Raw genomic sequence first — 15899 nt, forward strand, 5'->3', positions numbered from 1 at the left:
CTTTCAAAGGAGAGGAATGAATGTTTTCACAGTCTCCAGGATGGGCATGAAATCTGCATCTGTGCCGACCACCCACACCAGGGATATACCTGGCAACCTCATGTGCTTTGTGAACCTCTCACCAGCATTTAGGATTCTGAAATGGAAATGATGGATGACTTTATTCTGCACTCTGGCAATCTCAGCCCTTCCAACAGTTCCAACAGCTTCTAGTCATAACCCTGTGATTTGAGAACAATGAATCTTAATATAATTGAGTTAACTGTATCATTTTTAATGTAAGACAATCTTGATTACAGCCAAAGGGCACCATTAATACGCTGAAGGAATGGCCGAGATTTTAGCATGTGAATGTTGTACAGAAAATAGAACTAATTAGCACTAATTTAATTCGAAGATTAAAGAAAATTCTGCGTTTACTCTTTAAGACAAACCATTTTACTTCGAACAAAGAAAGAATAATAAGTACTTTTTTTTCCATCTGAAAGGCAATTTTTACTTTTGCATTATTACACTAATATGGGACTGTGGGAATCGTGACCCCATTAGAGATCAAATAATCAGCATTTAATTATTGACAGCAAATTAATATTTAATAAAGACACAAGGGTTCTGGTATATGAAAGGCACCAAGGTTCTGCTGACCCAGAAACGTCCAGAAGGTTCCTTAGTCAGAACATGATCTCCTTGCTGAGGGTAACAAGTAGGGATCCCCAAAGGGTCCTGACAGTTTATTTCCATCCCAGCTACCAAGCCGAGGAGCAGGAAGACCAGGGTGTAAGCAACTGCCCCTTCCAGTTCCCACTCCACTCCCCACTGGTTCTTCCTTAACCAAGCACTTAAGCTAAATAATACATCGAATGTCATAACCAAAAGGAGGACAGTTATAATAAAAAAAAATAAAAGAAGTGGCCAATCCCCCTTTTTATTCTGCAAAATAATACTGACTTTGCTGTGGGACTGCTTGTCAGGGATAATTTCTAACCAAAGAAGACATAATGGATTTACAATGAAACGCTGATGCTTTCCCCCAGCCTCGCAAAGATTCTGAAAATAAGCACTATTACATTAGCAGTCCAAGAAAAGCCAAGAAAAAGCTGTTAGGCCATTTCCTGAGAAAGCCAGAGCTATGTGCAGAGAATGGCCTGTGGGTGACCTGATGTTGGCTCTAAAAACCTATCTGCATTCCCTTCAGATCTCAGCAACAAAAATCAGACCAGGCCTTCTCTGGACCTGTTGAAGTGATGGCAGCTGCCCTGGGTGGAATATCCTTGAACCAGGTTAGAGGACTGAGTATTCAGCATGGGGTGCCTGGCTCCAGGCCTCAGTCCCTTAAATCATTTCAGGTAGACACCTTCAGGGCTCACCATGTGGACATGCAAGGTAGATCCAGCCTAACTACTTGGAGATGCCAGGTTAGACTGATGTGCAGGGTTTGTGTTAATACTGACCTAGGGGAGCTTTCGCTGGGCCATTCCATCCAGGCCTCTGGTTCCACTCCACAGTGCAGCTCCGGCTTGCCAAACTCGAAATACCCTGTGTCTTATTTCTACCAATTCCTCATTGATAAGCTATACAAGGAAGTTAACAACAAGCAAATACTTTAGTGGGACACTCTCTGCCAGGCCCGATTCCTTGTTGTAGAGACTAAAGAAGGTATTAGTTACACAGAGCACACAGCAGGCTGACTAAAGGAGTGTACATATTGTGGCTGTTTGGACTGGGAAGCAAAAGCTGGATGCCTGATGGTACTTGTCTGCCTCTGTTGAATTTATAATGTTTCAATAAAGAAAGCATGGGATTTAGAATGAGAAAGCAATTGGGCCTGAAATCCTGGGGTGCTCTGATGGATCCAGAAGCTAAGAGTGGCCTGTAGTACTATCTACAACAGGCAGCTACAAACAGGACTGCACAACTTAGGAGAGGCTCTTCAATGAAGACTAAATGAAACAATGCATGAAAAATTCTTAGCACATGAATGCTGGATAAACCATAGCTATCAATATCATTTTTACTGACCAAGATCTTTCTACTATTTCTTCATTGGGTTGACACGGAGTTGGAAGAACCCACAGTTGTGACCTAAGCCAACTCCTTCCTAATGGGGAGATGGAGGCCAAGGGAAACCAACTGTTGGCTTGAGGTTGCACAGTGAGAGTGAGGCAGAGCCAAGACATGAATCTGCATTGCTTCAGCCAGGCTGGAGTTTTCACTGGGAACCCTCCCCTCCCCTAGGCTGGGACCTACAGGAGTAAACAGATGAGGGGAACTGAGGCAGTGCCAACTTTGGATGCTGTACTGTGCTGTGTCTCAACTAGGGTTGAACTCCAAACTCTCTAAGGACACCCACAGCTCTGAGGCTCTGTCTCTGTAGAGCTCCCCTAACATATTCCCATGGGACCTAATAGCAAAGACCAAGGAAGAAAATGGTCAATGCATCTGGAAGAGACTTCCCAAATGGTCATTTCTAAGGGACAGTGTCTTCTGGCTCGAGAGGGTGCTGCTAGCAAACCAGTCCCTGAAACCCCCTAACCACCAATGCCTTTTTCCCACAAAATAGCTCCAGAGCCAAGAGAGGGGACTCATACGGCTGTTCTCTCTAATTTGACTCTTGCATGAAATAACAGTTGTATCTGGGATAGGCCCAGACCTGAAGGGGGCAAGTACAGAACTCTGCAGATAATTACCACCTTCTGCCCAACCACTGAAAAGGGATCTACAGCACTGTCTAAAGGCAGCAGACTATTTTAAAAGGGCTTTATTTGCTTCTTGCTCTAACCCAGGGGCTAACGTAATGGCTTATATAGCCCACTGTATTCTTTCCCAATATCAACACCCTACTCAAGTATCCTGGGCCTGTATACCCTTATATCTATTCCTTTCCCTTTTGGGGGGCTCTGGTCTTATAGCACATGGATGCTGACCCCTGCAAGCTATCTTTCCAGGCTCCCTTATGATCTAGCCTCCAGATGGATTTAGTGAATGGGAAGCACTGGAGGGAGATTGGAGAGGAGGAGGAAGGAACGGCCAGGATGTATCTCTGCCTCAGGTAGCTTCTCTTGCAGCAGCTGCATTTTTCTCTTGGGCCTCAGATCATACTAGACAAGCCTGTCTTGGCTGCAGATTCCGCTGGGTGACCCAAAATGCTGCTTCCTCCCTCTGTCCCTTCAGGCTCAGAACAGTAGTGCCTTCCCTATTTTGCTAATCTCTGGCTACTACTGTCCTGTTTGACTTAGCTCCTCCAAAATTTCCTGTATTAAAACTCATCCACCACATAAACACTGAAATGGTTTCTTTCTTCTGTTTAGGCTATGATTGATACATACAGTGCCTGGAATATGGCATAGCAACAATGTAATATTTGTATTCATATTCATTTAAGTATATAGGCTCCTATGACATCCATCAAACAGTATTTTAATTGCCCATCCCGCCTCCCTAAGGAAAGGTAGACAGGGAATGGACATTTGTTTAGTGTCTGTTTTATGCCAGGCTTGGTGGTAATTTTTCCACACATCATACTATTTAGTCCTTGTAACAATATCATGAGGTAGGTTTTAATATCTAATTTTTTTTTTCCCAGTACGCAGGCCTCTCACTGCTGTGGCCTCTCCCGTTGTGGAGCACAGGCTCCGGACACGCAGGCTCAGCAGCCATGGTTCAGGGGCCCAGCCGCTCCGTGGCATGTGGGATCCTCCCGGACCAGGGCACGAACCCGTGTCCCCTGCATCGGCAGGTGGACTCTCAACCACTGCGCCACCAGGGAAGCCCCTAGTATCTAATTTTTAAGAATGAGAAAACTAAGGCCACAAAAGATTATGTCACTAGTGAATTTACGAGCAAGAATTTAGACTCCAGACCCACAGAACTCCCAAGGAAGCCAGTCAGTATCATTTCTCCTCCACCAGAATTCTTAAGGTGTTCTTGTTTTTGCTTTATTTTTATCGTTGTTGTAGTTGGCAAACCACTGTGCAAATACAATCATACTCTGACCATCATTTTATGAAATTTAAAGAAGCTCAACTGCTCTGATGGCTCTGGTTGGACCAAGGATGGACCCTGGAACTTCACCCTCTTCTCCCCATCACCACCACCACAAGGGCTTCTCGAGCCATTTTTGAAACACTTGCTCCTGTCCACAAGCTGACATCTATTTGGCTCACTTGCATCAAGTCTCTTCCTTTCTCAACCTCTCCTACACTCAGATGCCCAATTAATTTTCCTAAATTTCACCTCTAATCATATTGCTCCCTAATCAAAGAAGGCTTCCCTTTGCCTGCCAGATTGAGAACAAATTCCTCTTATAGGCATTAATGATCCACAACAGGCCAATCTTACCATGGTCTACACCCTTATACTCCACCCGAAGAACTGCCTGCATTCCAAATATTCCCATACTTTCTCTTAATACTTTTCCACATGATGTTTCCTCCTCCTGGAATACTTTTCTGCACCCTCACACTGGCATGTTTCAGACCACCATCTACCCTTCAAGGGTCATCTATAATTCATTTTCTCCATGAAGTCCCCACCAATGTGGTATAATTTCCCTTTTATATCAGGTCCTTGATCACTTTTCGTGATATTCTGATGTGTATTAGAGTTATTCGTGAGCATGTCATATCCTTGCTTGAGAACTGAGAATCATCCCTGGGTTCCCCACTGCACATATCCCTGCATATTTTGGGCATTCAGTAAGGGTTTGTTGAATTGAACAGAGTTGACAGTATTTAATTTAATTTAGTTGGCAGGTCAGGAAAGCACTCTCCCCTAAATTGTAAACTAGGCAAAGTTTGACATCCCTCCATCCCATCAGTGTCTTCTTTCCCTCACTGATGCCTCTCTCTCTTAGACATCATTTGTCTGCCCCTGCCCCAACTGGCCATTAACAGATGCCTGGGGGGGAAAAAAGCATGAGTTTAGAGATAACTAAAAGCTTGAAAATAGGAAGAGCCTTTCTCTAGCCTCCCCAAGGAAGATGCCACCTGAGCCTTCCAGCCCCTATGAAGTGAAACTGTCTCCCACCCACCCCCTCACACACCAGAGGCAGTGAGCTAATGATACCTGTCATGCCACCTCCCAATGGCCATCACCCTTGCTCTTTGTAAATGAGTAAATCGGTCCTAGATGCCGGCCTCAGGCGTTGCACATCTAGGGCCTGTCACCTACTCCCACTTTCATGCTTACTGGACCCACCCTTACAAGTATGACACTTTCTCATGTTACTGTGCAATTTTCATACCCTTGAATAAAATGCCTCCTTCCTATTACCCTTCTCTCTCTCTCCTTGCCCCATTCTCAGAGTGCCTAGTTTGTTCAATCAGGGAATTTTTTATTTGCTTTAGCAAAAGAACACTTAAAGGAAGTATAATTAGGCTTAAAAAAGGTCGAAAATTCACTTGGAAGATTTCTCTTTCTCTTTCCACATGGTTTCTCATCACTGTTTGAGTCTGCATCTCACTGCATCATGGCTTCCCCTGATATCACAATTCCCGTTCTCCCATCACAGTGACAGATAACACTGCCTTCAGTTTGCCTTGGTACCAGCTCTTGCCCTGACCCTACCACCAGCTAATTAGTCTTTTTCTCTTAGTACAGAGTCTCAATATTAGAGATTCTGATTGGCTTGACCGAGTTCAGGAATTGGTTACTACTGGACCAATATCATCTGTTGTCAGAGTCCTGGGCACATCCATAGATGTCTAGACCCATCCCTTTGGCAGGGGTCCTGGCTAACTTGTAATTACAAAGATGAGAGTACGGATACACAGTTTGAGATACTTGTAAGGATCTCTGATGAGACTAATAGGCTTATGAAAACAGACTAGAAGATGAAAGAAGGAAGAGAGGAAGGGAAGAAAGGAGGAAGGAAAGAAAGGGGGGGGAGGAAGAAAAGAAAACTAAGTAAAGTGCTGAACCTCTGCTACATGGTAAGCACAAATTCAGCTCTAAAACTAATATCACCCTATTTTAGCCTCACAATAATTCTTCCAAGTAATTATTATCAATTCCTCCTTCCATGTTAAAGGATTCAGTCTCAGAAAAGTGAACTGATTCATCCTGTAGTTAGTGGAAGAACAATGATTTGAACTGGGAAATATCTGACTCCAGTTTCATCGGAGGTAGAAGTTCTGTATGATAAATTGAAGAAGTAACATCAAAAACAGTTTTCCTTAAAACAATCAAAACAAAAGAGTGATTATTGAAGAATGTTAATTGATATCTCACTGCACTGGTTACTTCTGCCTAATGGTTTAATTATTAGTAGCTCAGTGAGTTTCATTAGAGACCTATTGTGCCGATGTTGGCGAAACAACACTGGCATCTCATGTTCAATAATCAAAAGCAGGAAAAACAAACATTCTCTTTGGAGGCCTGGATTTATAAATAGTAGTGGTTTGTGAGTCCTTTAATCAATAACTAGGCTATCTAGCCCATCTTGGACGATGGAGACAACAGACATTCTTGTCTCTTAATTCCCCTTGTCTGCTCTAAATTTACAAAATCCAACTGGGCAGAGACCGGGCTGGTTGGGTAGCCATCCTATCCTGAAGCCTGCCTTTTGGCCACATGGCTATTAAAAGATAATTTTCTAAAAAAGGCAATATCATGACTTTCATATATACATAAATAAAAAATATAAAATGAACATATATGAAAGAAAAAATTGGAAAAGATGCTACAATCTGTTCAAAGGAGAAATCAAAGAACTGTAAATTGATATGGAGTAAAGGAATGCTGAAATGAATTTACAAATTGATGTTATTTTTTTTTTTGAGGGATTGAAGGGGGAGAGTTAAGTAAACCTATACTGGATAGAGTTTATTTGCATCTCTATAGACAAGAATTATTTTGCAATGCTATCACTTATCTACACTTACATTGTACAGTATCTCAAGGGCAATGAAAAGCTAAAATCAGATAAACCTCAAGCAAGTGTTCTCTAAATAATGCATATTATTTTTCCATTGGACACATCCAGTTATCTTTCTTGCTTATCCAAATTTCCTTACATGGTATAGTGAAAAACATGTGCTTTAAGGTCAAATCAAATTAACTCTACCGCTCGATTGCTATAGGTGACCTCTGACAGGTGATTAAACCTCTCTGAACCTCAGTTTCCTCCTCATAAAATAAAGGCACAATACTCACTTTACAGGCTTAAGATGAAGATCAAGCTAATAGCTAAAAGTTTAACATAGTATCTGACACAGAATAGTACTCAGTAAGTGTTCATTCCCACAGGCCTTTCCCCCAAACTCAGCAGCCCAGGGACTTCAGAAATCAGTCTCTACTTGGTAGTTGCCAGGAGGGCTGAGCTAATAAAATGGACACTGGACACCCCAGGTCTCTCTGGCCCTTAGCAAAATAATACAGAACCATCCCATCACAATAAGCCTGGAGCTAAGCCGAGATTTAGGAGTGAACATGTAATCAAATGCCACCAGAGGCTGTGATCCTTGGAGAGGAAGAAAGAAAAGAGGCAAAAAGAAAGCCAACATCTCTCCAGGAAGCCCTTCAAATCCTCAAAGCTGACACACAAGGGATTCAGACCTGGAAAAGATGAATACAGAAAAAAATGGAAGTCCACCTGATGTGTTAACCTGGCAGTGCTGATTGTAAATGGTCACTGGTGCTATTTCATTCAACAAACACATTGATCACTGACCACAGGATCAAAGCAATAAGGCACTGTGGGGGGTGGTGCAGTCAGTGGTTCTAATCACAGGTGCGGGAATCAGGCAGACTTATGATGGTATCCTAACTCTGTCACTGACTAGTTTTGTGATCTTGGGGGATTACAGTCACCTCCTTGGCTTCATGTTCCGCCTTGGTAAAAAGAGATTAGCAATAGCAATTTACTTAAAGTAGTATTTTCAGGATTAATGAGATAATATTTTTGATGGGCTTAGCAAGTTGATAAACAATAAATGGTAGCTAAAATAAATAACGTTCGAGAGAAAAACTGCATCCATACTGGCCTGTGTTACACTCTTTTAGAAGTTCTCACCAACGCAGCTGATGACAGACTTTAAAATTAAAGGTAAGGAGAACTAAGATGAGACTCTTCACCACCTGTAGTTTCTCACCTGTGCACATCCAGTGAGTTGGTCTTGGGACAAAGATAGAATTCCTCAGCCATTCAGAGGGGATATGACCACAGATGTGCAACCTGAATCCACCTTGGGCCAGCCTAGGTGTTCCAAATGTGCATACGGTAACTGTGGACTATATCGTCCTTGCAAATCTGTCCCAACCAGAAAGTAAGTACAGTTAGAGGCAGTGCTAGTGCCTTGTGCCTCTAGGTGGATCTCAAGCCATTAGTCCCCTCTGAAAAATATTATACTGTTTTGTTCTCACTCTACTAGACCACCAACATGGAGAAGCATCCTGCCAAGATATCAGCTGGCAGGGGTTTCCCATGCTCTGCTCTCAGCAGGGAGCGGATGTTGAGGTAGAGAGCAGACTGTCCTCCTGTGCCTGCCTCTCACTTGCATGTGAATCACTTGTCCTTCCTCGTGGTACTTCATAATATGTATACTTCATCCTTTTACCTAAGGGCTGTACCCCCTGTCCTGCTACCCTCCAATTACTGATGAGTGAGTCTGTGTAACAAACCCTCTGAGAGTTCATTAACACTGACCTTCTAGATAGCTCTGCCTTTCCCTCTCCAGGACCACTAGGAGTCTGTTCTCTTAGGAAAGACACCAAGGATAGAATTCCCACCTGTGTCTAGGGCAGATATGTAAGCCATGCCCTTGAATTCCTGCCCTTTGACAAACTGCAAGTGTCCTGCATCCACACTACGCTCTGCTGTGGTCCAAGAACCTTGAATGCCAAGGTGAATTGATTACCTTTAATTCTGTGGGTCCTACGGAGATAACAAAGGTTTCCAACCTGGAGATTGACATTATCTGAATAGGTCACTGTGTATGTCAGCGACCTGTTCCAAACCAAAAGAAAGAAAGAAATTTGAGTACTGAAAAGGGAATGAGAAGGCTCTACATGGGGCTTGACTTATTTATTCTGGAAAGAAACCACTGAAATTTAAACAAAGTGTATTCTGCGCAATGTGAAAAGGGAAATACTTTCAGAGATAGGTGAATGATATGACTTTTTTTTTTTTTCTTGTGCATGTGACAAAACCTGCCCAGTGATGGAACACTGGATCGTTTTCCTAAACCAAAGAGCCAAGGAGAAAAATAGGCAATAGATTGAAAAATGGACATCTTCCCCGGGGCCTGAGCCCTAGAAGCACTGGTCCAGAAGGCCAGACAACTCGTTCTACTCTCTGAGCCCTGGGACTGCTCCTGGTCTCCCTTTGCTGCCCAGCTCAGTGGATGTCTGTGGACGGGGAATAAGTTAAGCAAAGCTAATGTCAGATCAGACATGATGGAAAGTGTATATCCCTTCTTGAGACTCTTTATCACTCAGAGTGAGTGTTTTATAGCCCTGCATAGAGGTTGCCATAAAACACCATTTTAAGGAGCATGAGGCCATATTTCATCCATTAACGTCCTCTTGCCCCAAGAGGCAAAACAAACTAGCAGGTGGCTCAGGATTAACATCTTTATTACAGATGACCTCACTATTGTGTTCTCTATAAAGAAAAAATATTACAAAGCATTAACGCACTTTAACTATTAAATTAATACAGATTTACTGCTCATATCCGGATCTAAATTTCTAGGCTTGCAGGGTCGTTATTTTTCTGTGATTTTTTTTTGACAATATTGCTAATGGGGACCAGAGCAAAATTGATATGAACTGTGATGGTGGATGCATGAATTCAGGGAGGCAGCAGGTTATGCCTCTTCATAAATCACTCCAGTGGCAGTTTTGCACTAGGACTTACACAAGTATTTTCAATATTTGAGCAAAAGCCATAGAAGGACAGTTAGCTGAGAGGACGCAAGTATTAAGATTCCAATATTTACTTTGTAAATATTCCAAATTTTACTTTGTAAATATTCCAATATTCACTTTGTAAATTTTTAAATATTTACATTTACAAATGGCAAAACACGAAGACTGTTCTTTAATTACTTGGAGAGGCTTTGGCGCATGACTCCCCCTGCCCCCACTCACTCTATCTCTAATGCTTAAAGTAGCCATTACTTATTTTATCTCGATGGGTCGCTACTGAATGTTGTTTGGTTTCATATATGCTTAGGTTGAAGTTGTCCTCATTTCGACTCCTTTCTGGGGTTCTCAGTGATGGTATACACTGGTCATTAGTTAAATAAGAAGCAAAGTATCAATTATATTGTTAATGACCAGCAAGAACCCAAAGCCCCAGAGTTTGGTGAAAATGGATTATGGAACAGGGCTTACTACTGAACACAGTCTTCTTCCTTCCTTCCGAATCTAAAACTTGGGGATCCCACAGTCATTCACACCTTAAGGGAATGAAAGAGAGAAATGACGTCTATGCCAGTCTATTGATCATGTCACAGAGGTGAGGAGGTGGCAGGAAGCTCAAGAGAAGGTTGAAGGTTAAGGGGGCATTTGCATGAGCTCTGACCTTATATATTTTCCTTGAACACAGAGCCCCTCCCCCGTATATTTTCTACATTCAGGTTAGCAACTTCTTTGCAGGGAGATGTGGGTATGTAAGGTATAGAGGGGCAGTTATGGCCCCACCAGCACCCAGGGGGAGTGGGGAGAAGAGGGTCCTTGAAAGAAAGCCTGGGTTCCCCATGGCCTTAAGGGAAAATACCCTAGGGAAAGGTAAAACATGGAGTCTCATTTCAGAGGATTTGCTGTTCAATTTACCACCATCTAGTCCAAGTTTCATATATCATTTAGGGTGAGATAATATCTTGACACGTGGACTCTGAAAATATATAAACCATGCCTTGGTTCAGTAACTTCCTCCCTGCAAAGTCCTTGAAAGAAGTATGTGTACAAAAAACAACAACAAAGCATCTTAACTTGAGAGTAAAAAAAAATTTTTTTTTTTTGGCATGCAGAATCTTAGTTCCCCAACCAGGGATTGAACTCATGCCCCCTGCATTGGAAGGGCAGAATCTTAACCACTGGACCACCAGGGAAGTCCCTAAAAATGCTCTTTGATAACAGTAATAGCTATGGCCCCAAATTCTAAGGCTGAACTCTAGCCAGCTAGGCCAGCCTGGGAGGAGGAATGCTTGGGATAATCTCAGCCCCCTCCTCCCTAGCCCCACCCCTTGCTGGCTGTTAAGACAAAAAGGGTAGATCCATGCAAACCACAATGAGAGCAGAGAGCGCACATGTCCTAGAGGTGAGGTTGAGAAGGTCCTCCAGGTCCCTCTATAAATCATGGAAGCCCCTTCAAAATTTCCACTCCTGGAAGGCAACAAAGGTCACCTTAAAAACAGGATGAGAGATGGAGACAGGGTTTGTTTAGCCGAGAACTGACTTCTAGAAAGGAAACGAAATGTGAGGTTTTGCCAACCCCAAAACCGCCACTGGTAATAGCTGCCATCTAAGAAGTCTACATCTTTGGGCATGGAGTTCCCAAGCATGGAGTTCTCCTTCTTGCCCTATCAAGATCAAGAACCTCTCTCCTCTTTTCCACCCCCATCATGAGTCTCGAAACCAGTCAGAAGAGAGAGCTCCAGAAACGTACAAGCCCATCCCAAGAAACCGCAAGTCTCAGCAGAAGAGGTGGACAGGTGCATGTCCTAATATCTTTGGCCCACAGTATTAGGAAGCCAACTGAAAAAGAAAGGACAAAAAAAGTCTTAATAAGAGACAATAGAGCAATGTGGAAACCACCGGCTAGTGTTTCTTGATATCTCCCAGGAACATACGTTTCCAAACATACGTTTGGAAAAACATACGTTTCCCAAACATACGTTTGGGAAAACTTACGTTTCCCAAGAAACGTAACTCTTTCCTTCTCCTTCCAAAACACGAATATTCATGGGCATATAATCAGTGTGCACATGTATGTGCACGTTCTGTGAGTATATACAGCATTCTGCACTCTGGGTGTGCACGGGTAATCAGATGCATGCCCATTGGTGTGCTTGCGTGTACACCCCATGAACAGTCAGGCACCTGTATGTACACTTGGGCATCAGTGATCAATGAATGCATTGTGTGCAGGTATCTTATGCATATCTTGCACACTATTTTGCATGTGTACACACCCAGGTGTGTCCTGCGTGACCTGGAAAGTATGTCATGTGCATGCACAGGTGCACGTTGTAGCTTCTGTGTCTGTGTGTTTTTGTGAGTCTGGGTTGTTAAGCCCTACCATGCACCAGGCTGTTTGCAGCCGATGTTGAGCCGCTAATGATTTTAATGAGAGTGCCTTCTGGATTCATATTTTTTTCATAAAATACATCACACTAAAACCAAATCAATGAGAAACATTAATTAGGGGCTTTGTAGATGCCTTCTGTGGTGGTGTTTTTCTTTTGAGAAGCACCAGACGAAGAATGCTGGGCTTTATTTAAGCTAAGTTGTTTGACATTTAGATGAGAGAAAAAAGGGGAAGAAACTAGCCAGCCCAGGAACCGTTTTTGACAGCTCTTTGTCATGCAAGGGAGAAAAAAGGCGCTGGCTGTGAGAGTCTACTTTGAAGCCCTGGAAATTTGTAATGAAAAATTTAAGATACAAGAGAGGCAGAAAGATGAGCTATTCACGGGGCTCTGCATATATTAACACTTGTAATGCAAACTAAAGGTTTGCTATGTGTTTTTATAATTTGGCCGCTAATAAATATCTTCCAGAAGTGCTTTGATTTTCTAAGTTCGGGTATGGAGTTCGAATCCATTAAAAAGTAAAAGAAACAACTGGCATTGGACTTTGGTCCCTGATTGGGGGACCGTGCACATCAATTATTACAGACAGACCACTGACATATTTCAAAGGATGTTGGAAGCCCTTGCACACCCGGAGGAAGCCATGCGTCTGTGGATATATCCTCCAGTGCAACCATCTTCTGTGTCGACCTCTAGGTCAACTCTTCCTGAGCCCCCGATCCTCTCTCCTTAAAAACCACCTGGGCATGATTAATAAAGATTCTTTCTCCAGGGACAGGCAGATGCTAGGGATCCACGGAGGAAGTCCTCAAAAAGCAACATCTTCATTACTGAAAGGGCAGAGTTTCTGTGACGTCAAATCAACTTTTACAAATTTGGGTTACCAAGGCAAATCAGTTCCATCCACGTATTACATCCCCACAGGCCTTGATCGTGCTCATTTTGCTCAGCCTGTTTGATTACAGCCCAAGACATCTTTGTTTCCTCTCTTCTTTCTAGATCTTCCAATGATCTTCTTCTCCCCAGATCTTTTTTCTTTTGTCTGGAATTTCTATTCTCTGATTAACAAAAACTCAACATCTTTACACACTCTTCAAAATTCTTTTCTCTTTGCCTCATGAGTGGGCAGGCTAGGTTAGGAGGAATGTGGGCTTGGCAGTCAGATGGACTCAAGTTCCAACCTCGAATGAACATGAGAAGGAAGTGGTACATAGAGGCCAAGGAGTGTGCAGGGAGCAGGCTAGCATGTTTCAGCCTGGGCTCCGGGCTTTGGCCCCCCAACCAAAGCAGCTCTGGGTGGCACCAACATTCAGTGCCCAGGGCCTTCATCTCTCAGGTCGAACACTCAATGCCACTTCCTCAGACTCCTGCTCTGTCTCTCTTAGAAAAGTGTTCATCCAGAATACTCTGAGTCCTGGAACCTTACACATCAATCCCTCAAAACACCCCTATAAGTTCTTCCAATTCCTCAAGCAGAAACGGTGCAATAGATCAGGGGTTTTCAACCTCTGCTCTATTGACATTTTGGGTCAGATAATTCTTTATTGGAGGGGTTATCCTGTGCATTGTGGGATATTAGCAGCATTCCTGGCCTATTCATCTTGTTAAAATGGACAACGCCAAGTGAACTGCAGGCCACTGGCTATTCTCATGAGATACAATGTGGGGATCCAGGGTCCAAGCAGTGACCCTCTTAATCATAGTCATGGTTTGTAAGGCTGGAGAAAAATTACCAAAGGACATGAAGTGGGAAGAGTGGCCTCAGTGAGGACCTGACAAAGAGATAGCACATTTGACCTGGTAATTTAGAGAGTTTAACAAAAGAACTATTTGTAAGGGTGTGTGCAAGGTTTAAGGAAAGGAGACTGCAATACTCTAGAACTACTGCAGTTGGGAGCCGCTATCACCTCTGGGCTAGAAGGGGAAGGGAAGGGAATGATTAACCAAAAAGCTGTGTAGAGAGGGACTTCTGAGAAGAGCTGTGGTAAACAGCCCACTCACAGTAATCCAGAAGGAAAGGAGCAGAGAACAATGCCCCGCACCGACCCATTTTCCTCCCAAATTCATTCTTTCCTCCAGGAGCGAAGGGTCCACTGAGGCATCTCTGATGGGTCAGATTCCCAGAGAAAAGAGTACCGGCATACCTCCTTTTATTGTGCTTCGCTTTAATTGTGCTTTGAAGATATTTGCATTTTTTACAAATTAAAGGTTTGTGGCAATCCTGCATTATTAGATGATGGTTATCATTTTTTAGCAATCAAGTATTTTTTTAATTAAGGGATGTACATTTTTTTTCGACATAATACTATTGCACTCTTACTATTCACTACAGTATAGTGTAAACATAACTTTTTTTTTTTTTTTTTTTTTTTGGCGGTACGCGGGCCTCTCACTGTTGCGGCCTCTCCCGTTGCGGAGCACAGGCTCCGGACACGCAGGCTCAGCGGCCATGGCCCATGGGCCCAGCTGCTCCGCGGCATGTGGGATCTTCCTGGACCAGGGCACAAACCCGTGTCCCCTGCATCGGCAGGCGGACTCCCAATCACTGCGCCACCAGGGAAGCCCTAAACATAACTTTTATATGCACCGGGAAACCAAAAAATTTGTGTGACTCACTTTATTGCAGTATTTGCTTTATTACAGTGGTCTGGAACCAAACCCACAGTATCTCTGAGGTCTACCTGCAGAGTGGAAGGAGAGTGAGTAGACTGAGGGGCAGTGGAAAATATCCAGCACAGGTGAAAGGTGTCCAAGAGATAGTTTCTGGGCTGCTGCCCTGGCAAAAGGTATAGTCAAGGAAATTAGGAGAATAATTAGTGGCAAGGCTAAAGCACCAGCCAAAAGTGAGTGGTGAAGAGTGAGCCAGCCGAATCCTGAATGCCTGGTAATGGCAGTGGTGGCTTTGTGCTGGCTGCAAATCTCACATCCAAAGGGGTTAGGTTTGTTTCAAGGAGGCTAGAAGGAAGGAAGTCCCAACCAACCCAAACTCCTGGGCTGCTGACTAAGACTTTCATGATTAGATTTTATAATTGTCTGAACTTTCTTTTGATTTTGACCTCCCTGAGGGCAGAAACCTTGTCTGACTTGTCTGTGTGTACTCCCCAGTGCCTGCCATGGTACCTGGCAGAGAGCAATTGTTTGTTCAGCTTGTGAGTGTGAATGTGAAGATCCAAGCTCTGGGATTCCCTTATCTGCCCTATATGGTCCTATGAGCCATCGTGTGTAGGAAGAGGTCAAAACATCAAGTTGTACACCTTAAATCTATATAATTTTTGTCAACCATACCTCAACAAAGATGGGGAAAAAAAGAGTTCCCAAGAGTCACTGTCAAAGCAAAGGGTCTACATTCTTTCTTTCCCTTCAGCAGACGGAAGAATCCTTCCCACAAAGTACGCACAGTTCAAGCAGAGCCCTAGCAACCTGTCCACCTCTCATCTATTTCTCAGGGCACCTGGTGGGGGGGGGGGTCAAGGAGTAGGAGCTTGGGGTGCAATGTTTCTTGTCTCCCGAACTGCACAGTCACCTGAGCCCTTAGGGAAAGCCACTGGACATCCTTCCAGCAGCAAGCACTACAAGCTTGCTGACTCCAGCTGGCAGGAGGGTGGGCAAAGATGTAACTCTCCATAGTTACAGCACCTAGTTCTT

This window comes from Globicephala melas, chromosome 8, assembly GCF_963455315.2.
Source record: "Globicephala melas chromosome 8, mGloMel1.2, whole genome shotgun sequence".
Taxonomy (NCBI): Eukaryota; Metazoa; Chordata; class Mammalia; order Artiodactyla; family Delphinidae; genus Globicephala; species Globicephala melas.